Source organism: Bactrocera neohumeralis, chromosome 2 (genome assembly GCF_024586455.1).
Source record: "Bactrocera neohumeralis isolate Rockhampton chromosome 2, APGP_CSIRO_Bneo_wtdbg2-racon-allhic-juicebox.fasta_v2, whole genome shotgun sequence".
In the NCBI taxonomy this organism is placed as follows: domain Eukaryota; kingdom Metazoa; phylum Arthropoda; class Insecta; order Diptera; family Tephritidae; genus Bactrocera; species Bactrocera neohumeralis.
This window is the reverse complement of record NC_065919.1, coordinates 22,171,158-22,195,744: the sequence shown is the minus strand read 5'-3', so window position 1 is coordinate 22,195,744 and position 24,587 is coordinate 22,171,158. Positions and strand designations below refer to the sequence as shown.

The window sequence follows — 24,587 nt, the reverse complement described above, 5'->3', positions numbered from 1 at the left end:
CATGATTCTGATGAACCACTGAGCAATGAAGCGCTTCAAATCTCTCTGATTAATACTACGCTCTTAAAGTTAAGGCCACTGACTCCGAATTTCGGTAGTACATTTTAATAATTCCGACTCGTTATTGGTTCTTATAACTTTCCATGAAGAAATGGCAAAACTTACTGAAGAGAAATGTCAAAAGAGCGCGAAAAAATATGGCGTCGTTTGCTGTACCTATCGGCCTACTATTGTAGTGCCCTATTGAAAAACCCTTCACGTGTGACATCTTCATAGGTTATGTTCGACTACAAAAGTTAAAGAGGGATTCAAAAAGATATATGCACAATTGGCATTAACACAGTTGATAAGCTTTGACTCTAGCTTCAGATTTGGGTAAATGACAGCACTATTTAACCACATTAAAATTTTTTGGAATAGCGGCGAGTATTTCCAGTCTATTGCCTCTTAATATAATCTCTATTCCATACTAAACCATGATTTGAAAAAGATACAGTAGAGGTTAATTTTTATTTTTTGACAAGGTGGCAACTCTGTTCATATTTTTTGGCATAATTATTTGTAAATATGTGTCAGTAAAAATAAATAATTTTTGATCTATCATTTACCTATTGAATTAAAATTTATTTTATAAATAGGTGGCAACTCTGTTCATATTTTTTTGGCATAATTATTTGTAAATATGTGTCAGTAAAAATAAATAATTTTTGATTTATCATTTACCTATTGAATTAAATTTAATTTTATAAATAGGTGGCAACTCTGTTATTAATTAATTTTTTAAATTATTTGTAAATATATGCCAGTAAAAATAATCTATCATTTACCACTGAATTAAATTTTATTTATAGATAGATGGCAACTCTTAAGCTAAATAAATATATTTAAAAAAAACTAAAACACGCTTTTAAAGCACTTCAAACTGAAAGTGAAAAATAATTCTTAACATAACCGACATTAGCACTGACCAAAAAATACTTGTAATATTGTCGGAAAATGTGGAATAGGTTAGGTTAGATTAGGTAAAAAGGCTGATTTCTCGTGTTCCACTTGGACAGCTAGAAATACATACTTTTCCGTGATATCCAGAAATTATAGGTACTGCTCAAAAAGAATGTCGCACATCGACAAAACGCCTAGAGCCTGTCACAAATTTATTGAGGAAGCTAAAATTAATTATTGCTAATTCGTCGGGTTCGTAAAAAGTATGGCAATAGAGATAATTCTGGCGAAAGATGGATAATGGAGGAGAAAGTGTCTAGATGTTTCCACTTCATCTTCCTCATTGCAACTTTGACAAGTTGTGTCGTCCAAAATCTTTAGCCTCTCCGCATGAGGCCCATTGGAAGAGTATCCAGTTAGGACGTCTAGCATTGCGGCGATATGCGATTTGCTAAAAGCTAGCAGTTCAAAGGATTTTTACATTTCACTCTGGACCAGAATGCTTTAACAACCTCATAAGTGTTGGTTGCTGACCAACGTTTGCGCGTTTTCTTTCAAACTACTCGGCTTTACAATATCCGACGATTCCACTGTGGCCAGATACCCAGACAAATTTAATATGGGCGTAGTTGGCTACTACTGCCAGTGAGGTCGTACACTTCTTGATGTGCTTTGAGTTCAGTGTCATCGAGCTCGAGGCCTTTATAGCAGCTCTGCTATCGGATACCGTCCTAAAAGAAGCCGCTCTTGGGAGAAGTACATGTGCTGCTGTCTTTATGTGCAGCTTATGCCGTATAAGTCGTTCGTTGAACACGTTCTAGCTGTTTAGCGAGAGTGGCTTTACCGTGCCTTCTCCACCAGACAAATACAACATAGAGCAGTAAGGTAAGGTAAGGGAAGGTAAATCCGTTCCCACGACGGTCGGGTCTACGTAACCGGAACGGACCCAGATTTTTATCCGGTCAAATACTGTCAATTCGGAGGAACTCTGTCGCTAGTACAACAACAACCATAGAGCAGTATTTGCTTAACTACGGTTTCATAAAGCCAAATCATATTTTTTGGGGAGAGACCGCACCACTTTCCATTAGATTTTTTATAAATATATAAAGAAATCAATGCCTTTCTCCTCCTCTCTTTAGCATTACACTTCTATGAAAGCTTTCCATCAAGGATGAGTATCAAGTACTTCACCTTTTCGACAGGGTAAAGTCGAGCGCTCCCAATGAGGTAAGTGCCGTTTCGAAATTTTCCTTTAACCATGAGAGCAACATCATTTACATAGGCTTAAAGGGTGGTACGCTCGCAATTATGGCACAAAGCACCCCACATTCTTCTCTCAGATCGATACCTCAAAAACTGAGGGACTAGTTCATGTATATACAGACAGACGAGTATGGCTAAATCGACTCAGCTCGTCAAGCTCATCATTTAAATATATGTATATTTTATAGGGTCTCCGACGTTTCCTTCTGGTTATTATAAACTTCGTAATAAATCGAATATACCCTGTTCAGGGTATAAAGAAGAAATAGAGCTTACGAAAGTTCCATTATTTCACTTTTTTATGGAATGTTTTTCGCAGGTTCATACTTGAGTCGGGATATCCCATATGATACATAACTTTTTAGGTTATAAACTAGAAGCTTAGGCAGCGGTGTTTAAACAAATTATATATGAAGCTAAATGCATTACACTGAATTTAGTAAGAAACTTTATTTATTGTATTAACACTTCTAAACAACAAAACACAACATCAAGCCCCCACATGTATGCTTCTAAAAATGGATCCACATACTCAGAGATCCTAAAATTTTGCATATCTTTATATATATAAATCTTCTGACCGTGTGTTTGTAATTGAACTGCTTCTAAACGGCTGGACCGATTTTGATGAAATTTTTTGTGTGTGTTCAAGGAGATTCGAGGATGGTTTAGATTCACAATTTGGTCCACTGGAAAATGTTTTTTTAAATTAATTTTTCATTTGTAATTAATTGCTAATTTTTGAATGTTTTACATTGGATCCCATAGATTGCGATACCATCGCTGTATCCAATATTTAAACCTTAAATTGGCGTAAACCTGCAATAAACAAAACGATGCCAAAGTAAAAGGCGACATCTGTAGACAAGTTTTCATAATGTGGACAGAGTTGTTCGTTCTTAAGTAATAAATTGGGTGATTCAATCTATATATATAAAAGAAAGTTTTGTTAGTTACACCATTTATAACTGAAGAACGGCTAAACCGATTTGGCTGAAAATTGGTGAAGTTGCTTAGAACCAGGGTAAGGACATAGGATACCTTTTATCTCTTTATGTCATAATTTAATACAACTCATAAATACAAAAATTATATTTAAATCATAAACATTTGTTCAAAATTTATGTTTGTAGGAATCTTTTGAATATATGCGTACAATTTTAAACAGATTCTTCCTCAAAAATAAAACTATTGCTAAGTATTTGGAATAGTAGAAAAGAGAGAGAACAACTAAATACGCAGTAAAATAGATTATAACTGGCTCAGTAATCAGTCGTTGAGTATGTATTATACCACGTGCATCCCAAAAGACTGATATTATAACCTTTCTAGCTGACTTTTTCGTCTTTCCACGCCTGAGAACCGGTTCATTATGTGCAGTCCACTAGAATGACAGTCGATTGGACTTCAGTGGGAAATGACGGAGTTATGTTTCTATTGTCACACACCGACGCAAAAATTCGGTTTTATTACGATTAAAGAGCACTCAAGCACTTCTCAGAATCAGTTATTCGTTGTTTTTGTTGGATTATGAACTTGCGAGTCACCCACTTTGCATAGAGCTTTCGCCTCTTTAAGCTTAGCAAATATCTTTTCATCGGTGGATTTCCCTGAGCCCAACAGTATTTTCCCCACAAAAAGCAATGCTTTATTTACACTCGAAATGCCTTATGATCCATTTTTTTTTAAACTAACACAAGTTGCTTCATAAAAATGCTATATCTCATTAACTAATAGTTATAATCCAACTAATAGAAATCATATAGTGGTAGTAGTAGCATTATCTACATATGTATCAGCCACAGTGAAGCGTGGACGGGTCCTCCAGTAACCCTATAAATAAAGAACACCGATAAAAATTAGTTGGAACGTTGCACTGTGTTTTCAAGTGCTTACTTGAAGACCGATGCTTTATTGGTAACTTCGTAAGATGAGTGTTACATTATTTTATCTCTTCTTCGTTACTTTTGGACAAAATTTGTTTGGGGCTTACGAAATACATATACCCAGTTAAAAAGAACACTAACCAAGCAGTCTAAGATTAAATTTGGGTAATAATTTTTGAATTGATTCTAAATAAGTTTAGGAACTCTTAGTAAATATGAATAGCTATTTCTTAAAAATAAATTTAGAATCTCCATAAAAGCTTGCTTACAAAGAGCGAAACAACAATACAGTACTAGAAGTGAATAAAGAATACTTACAGCTTTATATGCTTCCTGCCACAGCACACTTCACAATTAAACTGAAAGTAAAAAGAATATTACAAATATATCGTTAATAACATCTTCCACATAAATAATCGCAATAAATTGCACACAAGTAAACTAATCGCTCGACAAAAGACACAAAAAGGTGGAAGAAATAACAACGAACATTGACAGCGGAAAAATGCAAAAAATAATAATGTGTTGCAATAACATTAAAGCCATTCCTAGGGAAGCGGACAATTGTTTTATAAATATTTATGTTTGTATTGCACAATAATATTGTGCTAGTCTGGGTTAGACGGCTCAAAGGAAAACACTCTTTAGTTTGCATAAAACGTGACAACCACAAATTGAGACACGCCCACACAACAAACACATAAATACACCTTGCATTGGCGGGCAAACGCCTACACATGAAAGTAAACATAAACACAAACACACACGGACACAGATGCAAAGAGAAAATAAACTATATAATACTCCTATATTTGATATGTGTGTGGGTGTCGTGTGTGTGTGTGTGTGTGTTATATAAGCGCTACAACTTGAAATTACAAGGGAATTCCAAATTTGGCTGTCACTTGCAGTTTGGTTATGTGTGTATGCGTCGATATGTGTGTTTGCAGGGTTGAAATGGAAGTCTACAATTCAAAGGTTGCGAGGCAAGTAATGAAGTAGAAACAAATAATTATTTTATAAAAATTTAAATATGTATTGTACGTACATATGTATGTATGTATGGCATAAGGTATAAAAAATGTGTAGCAAAGACTATGAATGTACTTAAGACACTTAACGGAAGATATTTTGTGGCAAAATACATTTTCAATCTTTACAAGATATATTCACGAAATTTGGTGTGTATTATTGTCCAAAGATATAGCCGCCCTTTGGACGAAATGGCGTGTATAAAAAACATTTTCATTTGAAAACATATCTTCACAAAAAATATTATTTTCAATCTCCGAAGAAATTGTTTAGTTCGGTTAACTATAGCATATAGCTGCCATACAACCTGAACGATTGGAAAAAAGTGCTTGTATGGAAAACTTTTTCATTTGACAAGATATATTCACGAAATTCGGCATGTGTTATTGTACAAGGCAATGGTGCAATCTCCGAAGAAATTGTTCAGATCGGATCACTATAGCACATAGCTGCCATACAAACTGAACGATCAGTATCAAGTGCTTGTGGGGAAAACTTTTTCATTTGACAAGATATTTTTACGAAATTTTGGATGTGTTATTGAACAAGGCAATGAAACTTGGCAATCTCTGAAGGTAAAGTTCGATGATGGGAAAAATTTGTTCAAATTCGAAAACCACTATAGCCATAAATAAAGATATTAAAGTGAAATACAAGGGATCGCATTAGGGAGGGGCATATTTGGAAATTTTTTGGAAAAGTGGGCGTGGCCCCGCCCCCTACTAAGTTTTTTGTACATATCTCGGAAACTACTGTAGCTATGTCAACCAAACTCTACAGAGTCGTTTTCTTCAGGCATTTCTATATACAGTTCAAAAATGGAAGAAATTGCCCACCTCCCATACAAAGGTTATGTTGAAAATCACTAAAAGTGCGTTTACCGACTAACCTAAATTTTACCTAAGAAATGGCAGAAGGATGCTGCACCCAGGTTTTTTTTTTTTAAATTGAAAATGGGCGTGGCGTCGCCCACTTATGGACCAAAAACCATATCTCAGGAACTACTAGACCGATTTCAATGAAATTCGGCACATAATATTTTCTTAATACCCTGATGACATGTACGAAATATGGGTGAAATCGGTTCACGACCACGCCTTCTTCCAATATAACGCTCTTTTGAATTCCATCTGATGCCTTTTCTGTATAATACGAGTATATACATTAGGAACCAATGATGATAGCGGAATAAAACTTAAAAAAAATACGGTATTTGAAAAATATGCAAATGACGGATAATGAAATCTCGATTATCACTTTATCATGCGAGAGTATAAAATGTTCGGTGACACCCGAACTTAGCCCTTCCTTACTTGTTAAGTAATGTTGATGGTGTTTATAAAAACTTAGCTTTGCATCATTAGCGTAAGTTGCAAAACAAATTTTACCTCACAAATGAATACGTGGGTTTTAAAGAGTTTTGTGAACTTCTTGCTCTAAAAGGAAGATTAATGAAACCTAAAAATAAAAAAAAAAAAAAAAAAACTCAGCAATTAACTTCGTTAAAGTATGCAAAATGTATTCACTTATTTCCATTTCAAATGCTCGTTTAAACAAAAAGTCACCAGTGCGTATACGTGACATTTCGAAAAACTCACTAGCACTCGACTGTAGAACTCTTTCACTTGTATTTGCACCAAAATTCAAAAATGTAACTTTGCACTCGAATTGTTTGGCACGCAGCAACTGAAGTAAGCCGGCAATTGTGTGTGTGTGTGTGTAGTTGTGTGTCGGTGCTTTGTTTCTTCTTGATGCGCCACAAATGCAGCTCTAATTGGTCTAATTAGTGCAAATTGCATGTCCGAACACAGTGCACAACCCCCGCATTTTGCCATGGAAACAGCAGCAGCTACATACATACATATACACACACACCCACATACACAGAAAGGTGACTAGTGAAATTTACAAGCAGGCAGTGAAGAACTTGAAGTGTGTGGGTTGGTGTCCGTACTGAGAGTCACTGATGAAACCCACAAATGGTAGTAGCTGCAGAAGCCGCAACAAAACAACACGCCGATCCCACACAATCACTACAATAGTGCACTTATCAAGTGTCCAACAGAGCATGCGCACTTGAATTGGTTGACTGAGTGGACCGCAGAGTGTACTAGCGGTAAGTGTGCTAGTGTGTGGCCAACAAGCGCTGTCTTCCGCCCTAATGGTTAGTTACATTGCACAGACCGACGCAGAGATCTTCACCTCTATCGATAATTGCATTTCCCTGCACATACGCGTAAAAATTGAAATTGCCGCTAAAATACGCTTTAGTTACAAATGTTCCGTTAGATGCATGTATGTATGTATGTATATTGTTGAAGCTTCGAAAGCTCTACTGCATTGCAACAATATAAGTAATTTTAATTGTCAGTAATATTTTGTGATATACTTCCATACCAACTCTCTGTTCTATTGAGTGCCGGTGTAATTAATGTATGGACGTTGCAAAAAAAGCTTGACATCTGAACTTTTCCGTAAGCCATGTGAGCTTAATGATGTATTTATTTATACCATACATATGGCTTCAACTATTTCCAAAATGCATAAGCACACAGTGCATTGCAAATTCGAGTTTAGTATTTAGAGTTTATGTAGTGTTTAAGAAACTCGGAGTTGAAGTTTGATATTTTTCTTCGTAATAATGCACTAGCATAACCGTATAATAGATCTGTCGGCGTAGTAAGCTCAGATCTCATGCTATAGATACAGAAAGTTCTAATATTGGTCCCCTGTACTTTGGCAACTTATTCAAATAGATATATGTAAGTAAAGAAAAATCTATATTTTTTGGTGGAGTCTCAAAATACAACTCGGTTCTCTTCATTAGAAAAACCGAAATTTCAGACGTTTTTGTCATAAAATTTGACATAGTGAAACCCACACATTAATAATGTCACTCCGTATATACGCGAACTAGTTCTTCTTCTGTTTCTGAGATATCAAAGTGAAATTTTGCGCATGTTCTTTTCCGCTGCTCATTTGTCTGAGCCGCTAATATCGGACTAATATAGCCTATAGCTGCCATACAAACTGAACGATTGGATGCAAGTACTTGTATTCCATTTAACGAGATATCTTCACCAAATTTGGCATGGATTATTGTCCAAGGCCACGGTGCAATCTCCAAAGAAATTGTTCAGAGTCATTATAGCCTATAGCTGTCATACAAACTGACTGATCAAAATCAAATTCTTGTAAGGAAGCTCTTATATTTGTGAATGGCATTATTGTTGCGATGCAACTGAAGTTGTTTCTTGTTCGTTTTTTTAATTTTTGGCAAAGCAATTAGTGGGAAAATTCGTGTTGAGGCATGCTACGTCATTAAGTTTAGTAGTGCTTAAGGGGGGAGCCTGCTTTAGAGGCTTCAAAAAATCGATTTTTTTTTGAGTATTTTTTTGGGAGGGAAAGAAATAATTGATTTTAGCGAAATTTCTAGGGTTTATAGTTATATATTTAAATATCATTCACAAATTTTTTGGACACGAAATCTTTGATATTTTGCCTTTGGGAAGCAATTGCCCGATGCATCTCGCATGTGCATTTGTCGGACGGCGGGCAGGACGCAGGTCGCAATTTCTATCGGAAACAAAAAATTCAAAGAGATCCCTATTTTTTAATAATTTATCTTCTAGTTAAACTAAGAAAATTCAAAAAAAAAAAAATATAAAATTTTAAAATTTTTTAAAAATATAAAATTTTAAAATTTTTTTAAAAATTGAAAAAAGCAGTTTTTAACCAAAAAAATTTTTACTTTCTGTTGTTTAAAAATATGTTCAAACTTGACTTTTCTTAGTTTTTTTACTTTAAATAGAAGATAATTTAATGCCAAAGATAATAAACTTTACCCCAATTCCATACGACATTTAGGTTTTTTTCTATCCTGCCCGCCAATTAAGAAAAATTGTAAAAATTAAAAACCGAGAAATCGCGCGTCAAAGTTTTCGCTTTCTGCGCAAGCGCTTATATATCTGCTAGACGCTCGGTCACTATTTCCCTAGCTTCTAGCTTCGAAAATATTTCGAATTCCCATCTATAACTTTGGGCACATATTCTTAGATTATTTTTAAAGAGATTTCAGCAAAAACAAAACATCGATTTTTTGAAGCTTCTAAAGCAGGCTCCCCCCTTAAGTTGACGGTTAGATTAGCCTTTGTGTTGGCGAAATAATAATCCGAAATGATGAACCGAATTTACGTAATTCTCATCAGTTCCAAACTAGTGGATTTCCGCGAAGCAAATACAATTTAAATATTCAAATTTGCAAAAGCGGCAACGTTACATAATAACTTTGCAAGAAATTTGAATGCAATTTTTTCGCTAGTTGATTTTCACGAACTACAATGGTTCATATGCACAAGGGGGAATATGGAAGCATATGCAGATTTTGCATGCAAGGTATATACAATATATGTGTATGCATGCACATATTTCAACCAAAAAGGCAACTATGTAATCCACACTCGCTTGCACGGCACGCCACAGTTTGCGATAAGAGTTTGACCAACGAGGCGTGTTGTGTACGCAGCATTCTTAGTCATGGCAACAGTAAACATGCTCGTAATTACCACTGTCATATACATATGTACAGGTATGTGTATGTATGTATTTTGGATAAAATGCGCTCGCATTTTCGCATGCCACCAGTCACACGCAGAATTTCATTTCACGTTCAAGTTCATTGCAGCGCGACGCAGCACGTAATCGAGTTAGGGCAAAGCCAATGGGAAGCTTTCAGCAACAAAGAAAAGTATTTATGCGCGGAATGGATAGTGAAAATCCCAAATTTAAGGCTGAAAGTCATGCATATGTATATGTTAAATTATATCTTATATATACGTACACAAGTATGCATATACCATATATATAAAAGTTAGCCTGTTTGTGCTTGTATTCGTTCATGTGCTGGTGTAAAGTTAATTTTGCACTCAACTTTCCGCTTGAACGCGCCTTTTGCATAATATTTTGCAGTCCAGCCATGCATTTTTGATTTTTCATTGCTTTCATCAGCCACTTTGGCAAGCATATGGTGAGAAAATTTAATGGCAATTCTGGCTTTAACCCTTTTAAAATCACAATTAGTTTGTTTCCTAATTTCATTTGTTTTTTTTTTTAATATTAATGAAAATTTATTAATTATTATTTAAAAATAAAAAAAATGTGGCAACAAAAATTTAAATGTATAGTTATTACTTATTATTTTTTGACATGTATGGTAGCTGCAATTGCTTGAGAAAATTTTCAAAAAAAAAAAAAAAAAACAAATAATAAGTTCATGGTGGCAACGCCAAAAAGTCAGGTTTTTGTATTAGTTTGAAGTAACGTTTTTTTTTCATATTCTTATGGGATTATTATTATCATATTTTTTTGATTTTACAATCTACATACATATTTAGAAATAAAAAAGTATGGCAACTTCAAGCTAAGTATTTAATTATTATTATAGTTGCATTTTTTTTTAATTATAATGAAATATTATTAGTAATTTTTTTTTACAGATACATATAGTAGCTGCAAACTGCTTGGGAAAATTTACAAAAAAAAATTAATTTCGAAATCAGGTGGCAGCGCCAAAAAGTCACGTTTTTGTAGTAATTATTTTTGAAATAGCGCTTATGCTATACTCTTATTGGACTATTATTATCAATAATTTTTTTTATTTCACAATTTACATATTTAGAAATAAAAAAAAAGCGTGGCAACTTTACGCTAAATGTTTATTAAGCTTTTAAAAATTTCTACGCAATATTAGGTGGCAACTCCATAATGCTTGTGAAAATTTACAAACAAAAAATAACAATTTCAAGGTGGCAACGCCAAAAAGTCACGTTTGTTGTAGTGGTACTTTTTGTAATAGCCTTTAAGTCAACTTATTAGACTATTATTACAATTTTTTTTGATTTTACAATCTACATACATATGTACATATGTAGAAATAAAAAAAGTGTGCCAACTTCAAGGAAAGTATTTATTTAACTTTTAAAACATTTTACTCAACATTAGGTGGCAGCTCCATAAAATAATTGTTTTCATGCAAAGCTTTCTTTTAGCTTGGCTTTGAAATATAAAATATAACATTTTATTTTATTTTTAAAATTAAAAATTTTTTTTTTCCGTGTGAAAACCCAGTAAACAATAACTTCGTCGCGACAACTTTCGGTAAACATTTTTGTTTGCTTATTTTATACTTGTTTCCAAAAACAATTGATATTAAGCAATTTAGGCAATTATCATATAGAAAAAATATATTTGTTAAAAAAAAACTTTATAAAGAAGCTCAATTATTTAATTTATAAACTATATTTTTGAATTTCCCGTTAAATGAACTTCTTCAAATTTTTGAGTATAGGTTGGAAAGGTTCAACTAATTTTTTAATATTAAACGATTTTTATTTAATGGCAGGTGGCAACCCCAAAAAATATTTTTTTTTTCTATAAAACTTTTTTTCTACATTTCTCTTTTAGCATATTATTTTATGTTTCGCAATATTCAAAATTTTTTTAATGGTGTGGCAACCTTTTAAGGGTAATTCTGGCACAAAATCTCAAAAACGGAAATTATCATAATTTGTTTACTATACATTTCTTTCGAACTTACAGGAGATAATATTAAAAAATATATGTATTTACTACCCATTTTTAAAACAAATTCATTAAACAATTCGCATTTAATTTGGAAAGAGTCTAAAACTAATGACCAAAGAAAATATAATTTTCAAAGAGAAGTCTCCAACACCTTCAGTGCTACCACCAGCAGCTGAAGCACTCGCATCTATCAATATATACCCTTAAAGCAAACTTGCGGTGTCCCTTTATTTGCTCTTGTATTACTTACGTATCCTTAAGGATGTGAGCACGTGCCCTCTTACTAAAACAAACCTCAATAACTGTAAGCCACTTGTTTGCCAACAAAGCGCTACTGAAAGTACATACATACATATATAAATTAAATTAGATGCAGTATAATAACGGTTTTACCCGTGAACGTCAAACTCTCCTATGTCAAAGTCTCGAAAGGATGTGTGTTTTCTGTTGGCTTGGAGCTCAGTGAAATAAAATAAATGAAAATAAAATCATCTCTTGTAGAGCAGCTGCATAAGTAGGATATAAGAATGTGCAAGGCAGAGACTACAAGTAGTGGTTGCATGCATCCTTATTACGGCTCAATGCTGCCACATCCTGTGCGCAGGAATATCAAGGCAACTGTTGCTGTGTGTCCATATAATAGCAATAAAATAACAATGAAGAGGATTTACAGAATTGATGCAATTCGATTGTATTATTTGATTTTTTTTCAGTCAGCTGTTGTCAACAAATAAACTTCATACGACAACACATACGTTCCAGGAAGTGAGCTGCTGTGAAGGTCGATTTACGGAAGAAATTTATGAATTCACTTCTTTAACAGAAGTCATCGGAAGTCCTTCTTGAATAACTCTTCCATTTTAATTCTTTCAGGAACAGCGTTTGATAAGCACTCGCACGTGTACTATGAAGGACATTTTGAGGATGGATCTTGGTCTATAGAGATATAGAATTCAACACGTACAGGAGGTCCACAGTCCACATATCACTGGTTGCGTAACGCGAGAGGAGAATTAAAGATTGAACAATATTTTTACCGTTTGGAAAAAAGCATCAAGGTTTTGGCACATTTCTGGCTTAATGAGAGCATACATTTTCAAACTGTCGTTATTTGCAGAGAAAAAAAAGTGATTCTACAAGCTTCCAATTCCAGTGAATGAAACAGATGGCTTCCTACATTAGTATCAGTTCCCTATGTAGTAGGTAGCCCCAGCAGAATCTTTTAAGTTAAAAGGTACATTATGGGGGTGGGTGGGGAACTAGCCACCCACCGAAGTGGATATGTTCAAATGACTGAGTCAAAGGGCAGGTTAGAAGGACGATCGGAAACGAATCCTACTTAGGCAGCTGAGAACGAAAGTCTATTGTGATATCTAAATGCACTGATCGGCATGTGAGTAGGGAAAAGCTACCAGAAGTAAACTTTGCGGCACGGTTAACTAAGTTGTCAGAGATACAAAGCGCTCTTTTGTTGTTAAGGATCGTCTCAGTGTGAAATTTTCGAAAAATCGATTTTTTTTTGTTGTATATAGTGTAGTATACACTGTAATAAACATTTTCTCAAATTTTTAAATCGAAATTCAAATATTCAAATTATTGCAGTCGATAGACCGTTCTTATATAAAGGGAACAGAGTGGGGAACGGAGCGAGACAATCTGTAAACGCGTTTTTCTCAGAATGGTGTTGTTCAAAACGGTTTCCACTCACAAAGGAAGAGTTTTGAAGATATCTAGTTCCATTTTTAACGCCATTCGCTATCGCGCTATGGAGACTTCTATTTTTTTTTTTTTCTGAAATCTTCTAGTTTTTTTTTCTTCGAAAAACTGTCGAAAAAAAGCGCCAAATCCGATACTTCTTGTTCAAACCGCCGCCATTTTGTCAAATTAAACAAAAAAAAAAAAGCTTCCATAGCCACAACGTACAGAACCTGTTTTTTTACGTGTCATTTCAACATTTTTAATTTTGTATTTGTCATGAATATATTTATTTATAAAAAAAAATCTGTCTGATTAGTTAATTTCAACATTAAAAGAAATCGCGAAAATCAGTGATTTTTCGGAGCATCACATTGAGACGATACCTTAAACCAAAGAATTTCCAGCCCACGTAGTAATTTACCTAGGTCACAGCTCACACTTTAGAGGTACGCGAATCTGGCTATGACTAACCTGTTTAAAGTCCAACATTCGGCGTATTATGGGCGAAATAAGACCTGCAACGCTGGAGAACGAGTCACATTGATAAATTGGAGTCTTCATACTAAGCCTTTCAAATTATAAATGTATGCGCGAAATTCTACTTAAGAGGTTATATCCACTTCCAAATCTTGTCAGGTTTTAAAGATTTTTTTCGGTGAGGCTTTTCATTTTATAGGTAAATTAAAAAAATGAAGATTTTCAGAAATACACTTTAATAATCTGCAATACATTTTGAAAAACTTTGGATTTGTAAAAAAGGATGATTTCTCAAAAAAGTAATTTTTTGTAAAAAAAATATTAAAATATCTAATTTTTTTCCAAAGATTTCATTCCGTCGACGAATGCTTCACAAATATAATTAAGGAAGTCGTGTCAATATTTCGAGTCCCGTTTCGAAGAAATTCTTCATTCCGATTTTGAAAACAGAGTTGACAGAAAAACATGTTTAAGGTTTTGGAGTTAAGTTACACTGGCTGCTGTCACGTCATACGTAGACCTTTGTAATGCCAGATGGAGGTTTATTAATACGAGCGTCGTGCAAGACGTCAACGCTTTTTGCGAAGTTTAATAGAGAATTCACATCTAATTCCTTATAAAGTCCCTTGAACTGCGAAACTCCTAGATATGTATCTAAGCAGACTCCTAGATAAGGCCGGATATAAGCAGAGAGAATGTTCCAGGAGCTCTTTCATGTCTACTTCTTTGCACTTTCTACATGTGTCATCGTTAGTAATGCTCATATGGCTCGCATATGATGCAAGTAAGTTGTGGCCTGTGACTAGGACAACAACCGTCCTGCAATCTTTTCCGGACCGTGTGAGTGGAAAGCTTGTTTGATTTCCTTTCACTCTTTTGCACATGATCTTGGCGATCCTGAATGACCCTAAGTTCGAAAATTTTTATATATGGTGCTAAGGAATTTATTAACCCGATTCAACCTATTTTTGACACACAGATACACTACTATCAGGAAAAGATTCTCTCTGAATTTCAATTGAATATCCCATATATTGACCGATATTTTCGTTCAAAAGTCATTTATAGGTACTGGGGTTCACATATTCGGCCCTGTTCGGACACCTATGGCTTGAGCAGTTTTGGTTGGATTTGAGTAATCTTTGGTCAGAAGGTAGCCTACTTTAAAGGAATTATTGGTGCAAAGTTTAATTCGGTTACATCAATTGCTTTTTGATTGGTACATTCGAAAGAAAAGAGTCAGATGGAATTTAAAATTGTACGAAGTATGCGAAGTAGGTGTGGTTGCAGTCTGATTTCGCCCATTTTCGCACTGTGAAATAAGAATGTTATGTACCGAACTTGGTCCTGAGATATGTGATTTTACCTAAAATTGGGCGGTGTCCGGCTCTTTTAAAGCCCTCTCTTCTCTGAGGTAAAATTTAATATCTATGGCGTATTCAGTTATTGATTTATCACGCTTTACGTCATCCGATTTCATCCATTTTCAAAGTGTTGATAAATAGTTTTTATAGAAATTGTCTTAAACGAATTTGGCTATTGTAGCTGTAGTGTGGTGTACATTAAACCTGTTAGAGGGCGGTGCCACCTCCACTTTTTCACAGTTTTCAGCCCACATCTTCCCCTTGCTACTGCATTCCTCTTTGCCCAATTTAGTCCTATATCTTATTTTAGTGCTTAGCTATGGCACTTTGTAGCAAAGAAAAAATGGTGTTTGTGGTCCCATCTATGAGTTCCGCTTTACTTTTTTGCCAAGCAGCATGGGTATCAAGTTTCATCAAGATTTCATAATTTTTACTCAAGTTACAGCTTGCACTGATGAACGGAGGAACGGACAGACAGACAGTCCCCCTGATTTCAACTCTTCGCAGCATTCTGATGATTTATATACATATATGTATATAACCCTATATCTAACTCGCTTAGTTTTGGGTGATACGTACAACAGTTAGATGAACGAAACTATTATACTCCGTAGCAACATGTTACAAGAGTGGAAAAATTATGCATCTCTAGAAAAACACCCTCAATTTCGAAATTACTGAAAAAAACACACTTGCAGCACTTCTCGTTCGTTTTTCGATGCATTTTCGACATGTGATTCACTTGCTACACGACATATTGTTGTAACCATGCGATTGGATTCACACAAAACCCAAAAATATTATGCAAATTTATATAAGCAAACAAATAAGCAATCACCAGCGACTGGTAGCAGCTGCAAGGATTTTGATAAATTCAAAGAAAATCACATCAAATATGCAGCAACAAGCCAACTGACACAAATGCACCTGATTTTATGCACAGTCATATATGTACACGTATGTGTTTGTACTGTCATCTAAGTATGAGTGTGTGCATATGCATGTGGGAGTGTGTGTGGCATATATTTGCGCAGAAATGACTAAATGTAATGAGTTTTATTCATCGATTGCTGTCAAACAACACCACAAACATAGGAAACGTGTACGAAAGCGACGAAATGAAGAATGCAAACGAATTGAGAACGTAGTAAGAATTTCCATATGACGCAAATAGAAACGGCGCCACGGCAGAGAGCGGCTTGGGTGGCGGTTGCAAGTGAAACAACGTGCCATGCCACATGAGGGTGCAACAAAAGCAAAACTGATATAAACACTTGTATGGATGTGTGTATGTGTGCGAATAGCTTGCGCGTTTTATTTGCTGAGCTGCAATGTCCCCGGCTGTGTGTGTGTGTGTGTATGTGTTTCCAACTAGATTTACCAGCAACAATAAACGAATTGCATGCTAACCAAAACGACACTAAATGAATACAAACGGCGTAATGAAAAGTGTGTTGCCATAATGACGACACATTCGTGAAATCAATAAATAAAGAGATGGATGTGTGTGTGTGCTTGAATATGCAACAAAAATTAAGCAGGCGGGCGTAGAAGCGGCGGCAAGGTGTGCTTGAAATGAATGAAAAATGTGGCACGTGTGTAGGTGCAAACAAATTTTTATTTTTACTTCTCCTGCAAACCTACACTCCACCAGCTAGCTAGCGTCCACTCACCTGCTTGCCACAAACACCTCCACTTCACTGCCCAGTGTTTAGTCGTTCATTCATCGACGTGACCACGCACACACATACATACAGACACTTACTGCATATACACATATATACACTGTATTGAATGAAGCTGGTGGGGGAGTGTGCTGGCTGTGCCCGCTATGTGAGTCTCAATAAAAAGTCGCTCATACGCACTGGTGGAACTATGAATGACGCTCGTCATTGAAAGTGTTGCTGTTATGAGTGGAGCTTGAGCTTTTGCTTACTTTAGCGTGTTAGCCAGCTCATGAAAGTGTTTGTGGGAGTATTATTTCCGAAACAAATCGAGTGAAATGTTGCAAGGCAGGTAAGAGTCAAAGCCAAAATGCAATTTGTGCCAAAAATAGAGCATTTGCTTTATGAACCCACGTGAGCTAATTTTCCAGAGGTTTCTAGAAAGTGAAGTGGGTATTTTGCGTCAATTTTTGCGTAGATAAATATGCAGTTGAAGCTCAATTTATATTTGTATAAAGAAATATTTTGTGGAGGGAATATTTTACGCAGGTTTTTCAGTAATTAAAAGCATGAAAACGTATTTAGACCAGGGTCGATAATTTTTGAAAGCAAAGCAATTACTAGAGTAGGATGAAAACCAAAATGGAAGATCAAACAAAAATGAAAAGAAAAATAATATTTTCGGGAAAACTGAGGTTGGCAGTAAGGCGGTTGAATTTAGAGAAGGCTAGTTTCCAATAAGACAATAAATAAGAAGAAGAAATCGAAAATTTTACCGTCAAAATATCAGCTTTTTTATATTTGCTGCGCTTTATATTCATCGAAATCTCAATTTTATCCAACTTATTAATAAAGCAACTATGACAATCTCTTTAGTTATCATCTCAATCGTCTCTTATATAAAGTTTTTAACTAAAATCAGGATGTTACACAAAAAATATAAACAAAAAGTTCTGACGAACTCGAATAAACATTTTTATTCGTTTTTTTAAACTATTTATCTACTTCCGAAAATTTGAAAAAGGTGGCAACCCCGTTAAAACTTGCAGCTTAGCACTAACATGAAACAACTTTTAAACATTTTTATTCCCACTTTTATGGAAATTATCAAAATAAATTGTAGTTTTATGCAAATTTGATTTGAATGAAGGTGGCAACTCTGTAAAAAAAATAATTTCACAAGATAAAGGTTGAAATAAAGCTTTGAATAAGCAATAATTTTTTCAAATTAATTTTTAGGTTTTATGCAAATTTGATTTGAATGAAGGTGGCAACTCTGTAAAAAAATAATTTCACAGGATAAAGGTTGGAATACAGCTTTGAATAATCAATAATTTTTTCAAATTAATTTTTAGTTTTTATACAAATTTGATTTTAATACAGGTGGCAACTCTGTAAAATAATATTTTTCTAAATAAAAGTTGGAATAGAAATTTGAATAGAGGTGGAAACCCTGTAAAATAGCATTATGACTGGTAAGTTGTCAATTTACATCATGTGGCAACTCGCTAGATTTTAGCAATCTCGTAAAAACTTACAGCTTAGCACTAACATGAAACAACTTTTAAAAATTTTTATTCCCACTTTGATGGAAATTTTCAAACTAATTTTTAATTTTATTACAAATTTGATTTGAATATACATATGTACATAGGTGGCAACTCTGCAAAATAATATTTTGACTGAATAAAGGTTGAAATAAAAATTTGAATAAAGTTGGCAACTCTGTAAAGTAATATTTTGGCTGGAATATTTTCAATTTAGCACATGTGGCAACCCGCTTACAGAAAGATAATTTTCTTTAATCTTTCTTTATGCTGAAACTGTGATCAGTAGCAGCCCTTGGCTATGTTTCTAATAATTTTAAATATTTCCAACAATGAGGAATCAAACAGACCTCACAAAATAAATATGGGACCCATATAAAAAAATATTTTTTTTATTTGAAAAAAAAAAAAAACATTAAAATAAAAGTACGGCAAATTCCATTTGACCTCAAGTCCTTCTTGGATATTTTTTTTTTTATATTTGAAATTTTTGCGTACAAGTTTCACATTTTGTAAAAGATTACTGAAGTAAATATCTAAGGGTTGATATTGAACTAGCTCTGTCAAAAAAAAATCTTGAAATAAGTTTTTGAAATTGTCAAAATTGCACAATAAACTAAAATATGCCACCAAATGTAACCAAAGTCTAAACAGATGGACAAAATATTGAAATTGGTCAAGAGTCTGAGTTGAAAAAGTGAGTATGGAAATAAAAAGCTGACCAAAGATAGCTATTTTGTTGTTCTCTTTACATTTCACAGACAACAACAAACTCACTTCACCAACGACATGCCATCAAACGACATGAGCTTAATCAAGCAGACGTCTCTAATCCATACAAATCTAGTCACAAACCAAATATATGTATGTAGGCAAACGCTTATCAGAGTGAAGGGTACCCCACATGGGCAACGTGCACGCAACGATAGCGATGTAATCGGTTATCAATTCATATTAACTTTATGTTTGTATTATTGTATTATATAAAGAGCACAACTTTACGCCGGGCAGCGTGGGAGTACAGAAATAGAATTGCTCATCATTACACGAAAATCGCACGAGCTATTTACAAATGTTCTACAATAATAAAACAGAACAATAAATTAAGCCAAAAAACGTTCACCAATTTATTTATTTACATACTTTTCTACTGTTAATCAAGGCGATATTTAATGACAGCAATCAAAGCGGGTGGCAGCCTCACACCTCACGAAGCTTAAAAACTGAAAATTTCGGCATAACGGTGAACTCAAGTAGAGCATGAATATTGTTTTTGAATGAATTGCCGTTAGTAATTGTTTTTGTAATCCGTAAATAGGAAATGTAAACATCACATGGCTATTTGCATATAATTAAGCGTAAATTGGTGGGTATTGAACGGCAGAAAAACAATAGCAAATTAACAAATGTAATAAGCAATTGTCGCCATGATAATCACAAGTTAATTATATTGGATTGAAGCTGTGGTTACTGCATTTAATTATCACCGATTGTAGATTTTTAACAGTGAATGCAAATAAACATACACATATCTACAATTAAAACAAAAGCGTGAGCAGAAAACGAAGATTAAATTTAACTTTAACTTGCTAAAGCAAAATGGCAAAAGAAAAAGAAAAAACCGTTAACTTCGGTAGAAAAAAATTCCATACAAAAACTGGATTTTGATCGATCAATTTGTAAGGCAGCTATATGTTCTAGTTGTATGATCTCAACAATTTCTTCGGAGGTTATAGCCTTGCCATGGAAAATAAGCCACGCCAAATTTCAAGAAGGTACTTTGTCAAATAAAACAGTTTTCCATACCAGAACTTTACCCCGATCGTTCAGTTTGTATGACAGCTATATGTGTCAGTGGTCCGTTCAGAATAATTTCTTTGGATATTGTAACCTTGCCTTGGACAATAAGCCATGTCTAATTTCATGAAGATACCACGTCGAATAAACAAGTTTCCCATATAAGCATTAGACCCCGATCCTCCAGTTTGTATGACAGCTATACGTTATTGTGGTCCGATATCGTTGATTCCAAGAAATGAGCAGGACCCATTGATTACTTAATAATATTCGACCGAATAGTCCACGTCCAGCACGCAGTGAAGAAAAACTAGCAAACTTAGCTGAGAATGTACACGTAGGCCACGGAGAGTCGATTCGGCGCCGTTCGGAGCAATTCGGGCTCACATATGGAATGACTATCACCTTTTACGTCGAGATCTTAAATTGAAAACGAACAAAATACAGTTTGTGCAAGAACTGAAGCCGCTCGACCTTCCCAAGAGACATGGCTTCATTTTATGGGCTCTGGAAAAGTTCCAAGAAGATCCAACGTTTTCGTACCAAATTTTGTTCAGCGATAAAGTGGTTTCTGGTTCAATGGGTATGTATGTAAATAAGCGAAATTACCGCTTTTGGGACGAAGCGCAAACTGAAGAGATTCAAGAGCTGTCATTTCATACAGAAAACAGTTTGGTGTGGTTTGTGAGCCGGTCGAATCATCGGTTCATATTTCATCAAAAATGATTGTTATCGCGCCATGATAACCGACTATTTAATGCCTGATATAGAAGCACGTGATCCCGGCGACATCTGGCGCCACTTCCCACACACCGCATCAATCAAAGGATTTACTGAGAGAATACTTCGGTGAGCAGATAATTTCACGTTTTAGGCCGGGGATATCATACTGTTAGGCTTTTCCCTGTGGGGATCTGTAAAGTCTTAAGGTCTATGCGGTCAATCCCTCTTTAATTCAGATGGACGATCTAAAACGTAGCCGTAGCCAATATTTGAAAGAGATAATATTAAAAAAAACGCCAAAGCATGTTCTTTCGAATGATAATACACATTCCCCATTAAATTTGAATTTTCTGTATTTTTTCTTTAAAAAAAAAAGTAGGGAATCTCGAAATGGATCACCCTTTATGTCGTTTCATATGCGTGATTATTTTTTTAGAACCTTCTGCCAAAGTAAGCTGTTACTATTATGTGAGCCATAACTGTGCAGTCACCAAATATGCCATAACATGGCTAAGTCCCATTACCAACCTATAAACCGTTACAACAACGATTATGCAAGCAAAGTTATGAAATGAAACAGAGTAAGCAACTGTAGGCGTTTAGCCAACGCCAACTGACACGCAACAACTATTTATCTACCCACATACATACATACTTATATACCCACATAAACTCTACCGCTAAAACCTGCACATTTTGCCACTTTCATTATTTATACCCCACCAGTTTAATGCCCACAGCTGCAGTTGGCAGTTCATAGCGGCTTCACTACTTATAACACCCTTTTGTTGTTGCCTGTCAGTAGCATATGCGAAAGTTCTCACAACGAAGAGATGAGCACGCAAAGAGTAAAACAAAAACCAATACAAAATTACGCTAAAATGCGTATAATCTTATGCTAAGTAAAAAAGATTTTTATAGAATTTCAGTCCAAAGAAAAGCCGTTGTTGTGATGTGCAGAACAACAATGCGGATGAAGTTACATGGTTACCGTTGTGTGCTTAAAACTAAGAGCAGTTTTTCTGCTTGACTTGGATTACACTCATAGAGTTTTCAAGTTTTTAATTGAAAATCCTTCTAGGAAATTAGCATACCAAGCAGCATGAACTTGTATGTTAAGATATATTAGTATGTAGAGCGGTTCATCGAAACACAGCATCTTATTACAGCGGAAAAAGTTTTTGTATCTTTTATAGTAAATATAATATATGTGTAAGTGGAAAGTAGCTTATATTTTTCTAGTTTTCATTTTAAGTACATGTACATAATGGAAGAATGAATAAAGTAAAGTCAGAAAGCTAACCTTAATTCTGATAAGTTAAAATCAATTTTTAAAGGCTGATCCATTTCGAAGTTCCCTACTTTTTAATGAAAAAACGCAGACTCTTCAAATTTAACGGTCGCCATTTACGGTTATGTTCTCAACGGCATCATTTTTGATGCAATATAGATCGATGATTCGACCCAAAGAAGTTGGTATCGACGAAAACATCAGACACAAAATAATTTTGGATGATCGTAAAGTGAAATTCTTCGAGATAGCAGACACTCTAAGTATATCAACTGAACGTGTACAACATATCATTCACGAATATTTGGGTATGAGATAGCTCTATGCAAAGTGGGTGCCGCGCGAGCTTACTTTTGACCAAATACAACGACGAGTTGATGATTCGGGGTAGTGTTTAGAGATGTTCAAGCGTAATAAGCCCGAATTTTTGCATCGATATGTGATAAAACATGAAACATGGGTCCATCACTTCACTCCGTAGTCCAATCGACAGTCATCCTAATGGACTGCACACGATGAACCCGCTCCAAAGCGTGAAAAACGTAACAGTCGACTGCAAAGTCAAATGGTCTATGGCGTCTATATTTAGGGATGCCCATGCCACAATCGATATTAATAATGATCTTCTGCTTTTCGACTTTCATAAGAAGGTTGGCAAAATAGTAGACCAGAATCTACTAGAAATAATCTTACATTAACCAATTTTTCTTGAATTTCTTAACTTACACATGTTTCTAAGTAATGTTATAGTAAAATTTTGCTACAAAAAATAGAAATAAAGAGAGAAGAAATGGAATTTTCAAAATTGCTTGGACTTAATGTAATGGAGCTTTTGCATAGTTACGTGAACCTCAGCGAAATATGAGTTTACTAACCTAAGAACAGGAAAACATGGAAATCTGCTGGGAAGATGGAGGTGGAATATTCTATCGGTGGCCACACTATTTGTGGGTTCGCAATAAGTGATGGAGTGAAGTGACTGCTTGGAAAAGGACCGATTCGGCGCGAAATTTGCACAAAACAGAATCTTACACCGTGATAGCAAGGCTCACACCTTCGACCTCGCCATGGTCTCTGGTGAAACAACATAATCTCTAGTACAGCGTCTAAAAATAGAGATTATGTGATTTTGACAGTTCTTGACAACCATGTTTGTTTACAGATTTGTGTCAAATTGTGTGAGTGTGTTCAGTAAGGTTTGCCATTTCATCATGCCACGTTTCACTTTGGTACAACGCTCGGAAGTCGTTCCAAGATTATTGCAAATTCACGTTCTCGGAAAAATTTAAAAAATCACGTTCATCGAAAAATCATTTTCTCAGATGAGATCCATTTCGGGACTGATGGCTTTGTCAACAAACAAAAGTTTAGCTATTCGGGCAAGTAAAATACTCGTGTGGTTCAAGGAACGCATTTGCATCACCAGAAATTTACCGTTTGGTGGGGATTGTAGTATGACAGCATCATCGGGTATTACAACTTTCGAAATGAGGCTGCAAATGTCGTTACCATCAATAGCGAGTGTTGTAACGCGATGTTGACCGAATTCTTTTCCGAAATTTGATGAAATCGACGCCGACGATCTCTTTTTCCAACAAGATATTTCGAGACTATTTCTAACAAGACATTTCCGTCAATCAAAAGGCCGTCATGATCAAGCGATTTAAAGTCTCTATATTACTTCTCTGTGGGTATGTTAAATCAAAGGTTTCCCCAATCAACCAGAAATGCTCAGGGAGCACGCAGAAAAAATTCAGCGCGCTATAGCCGAAATTACAGCCGAAATGTTGCACCCTGTTACCAAAAATTGCCGTAAATTGAATTGAGATATGCAAACGGAGCAGTGTTGGCCATTTGGCCGACATTTTGTTCCAACCATAAATGACATTTTGACCAAATTGCAGTGTTTTATTTCATTTTAACATCACATCATTCTCGTTGGTAGACCCGCATATGAAAATGAGAAGTTTATGCGCAAAGTATAAGTAAAAGCAACGCTAATTATGGTAGACCATATTTAATTGCCCGTTATTTGCGTCACACAATAAAATTTCCTTTAAATTCAGTTTCCATAAATAACGGTTATATCGGGTGATTTTTTAAGAGCTTGATAACTTTTTTTAAAAAAAAAACGCATAAAATTTGCAAAATCTCATCGGTTCTTTATTTGAAACGTTAGATTGGTTCATGACATCTACTTTTTGAAGATAATTTCATTTAAATGTTGACCGCGGCTGCGTCTTAGGTGGTCCATTCGGAAAGTCCAATTTTGGGCAACTTTTTCGAGCATTTCGGCCGGAATAGCCCGAATTTCTTCG

General features: G+C 35.0%; 1 protein-coding gene across 2 annotated transcripts in view; it reads right to left on the bottom strand.

The window, feature by feature from the left end:
- The window catches only part of LOC126750765 (protein sarah), a 71,815-nt gene that overhangs the window by 27,518 nt on the left and 19,710 nt on the right, over positions 1-24,587 (bottom strand). Inside the window, exon 2 of one of the 2 annotated variants that reach the window (XM_050460494.1) lies at positions 4,413-4,453. The exons of the other annotated variant lie outside the window; for it this stretch is intronic. The gene's annotated coding sequence lies outside the window, so the exon portion shown is untranslated. The remainder of the gene's footprint in view (positions 1-4,412; positions 4,454-24,587) is intronic. 2 annotated transcript variants of the gene reach the window in all.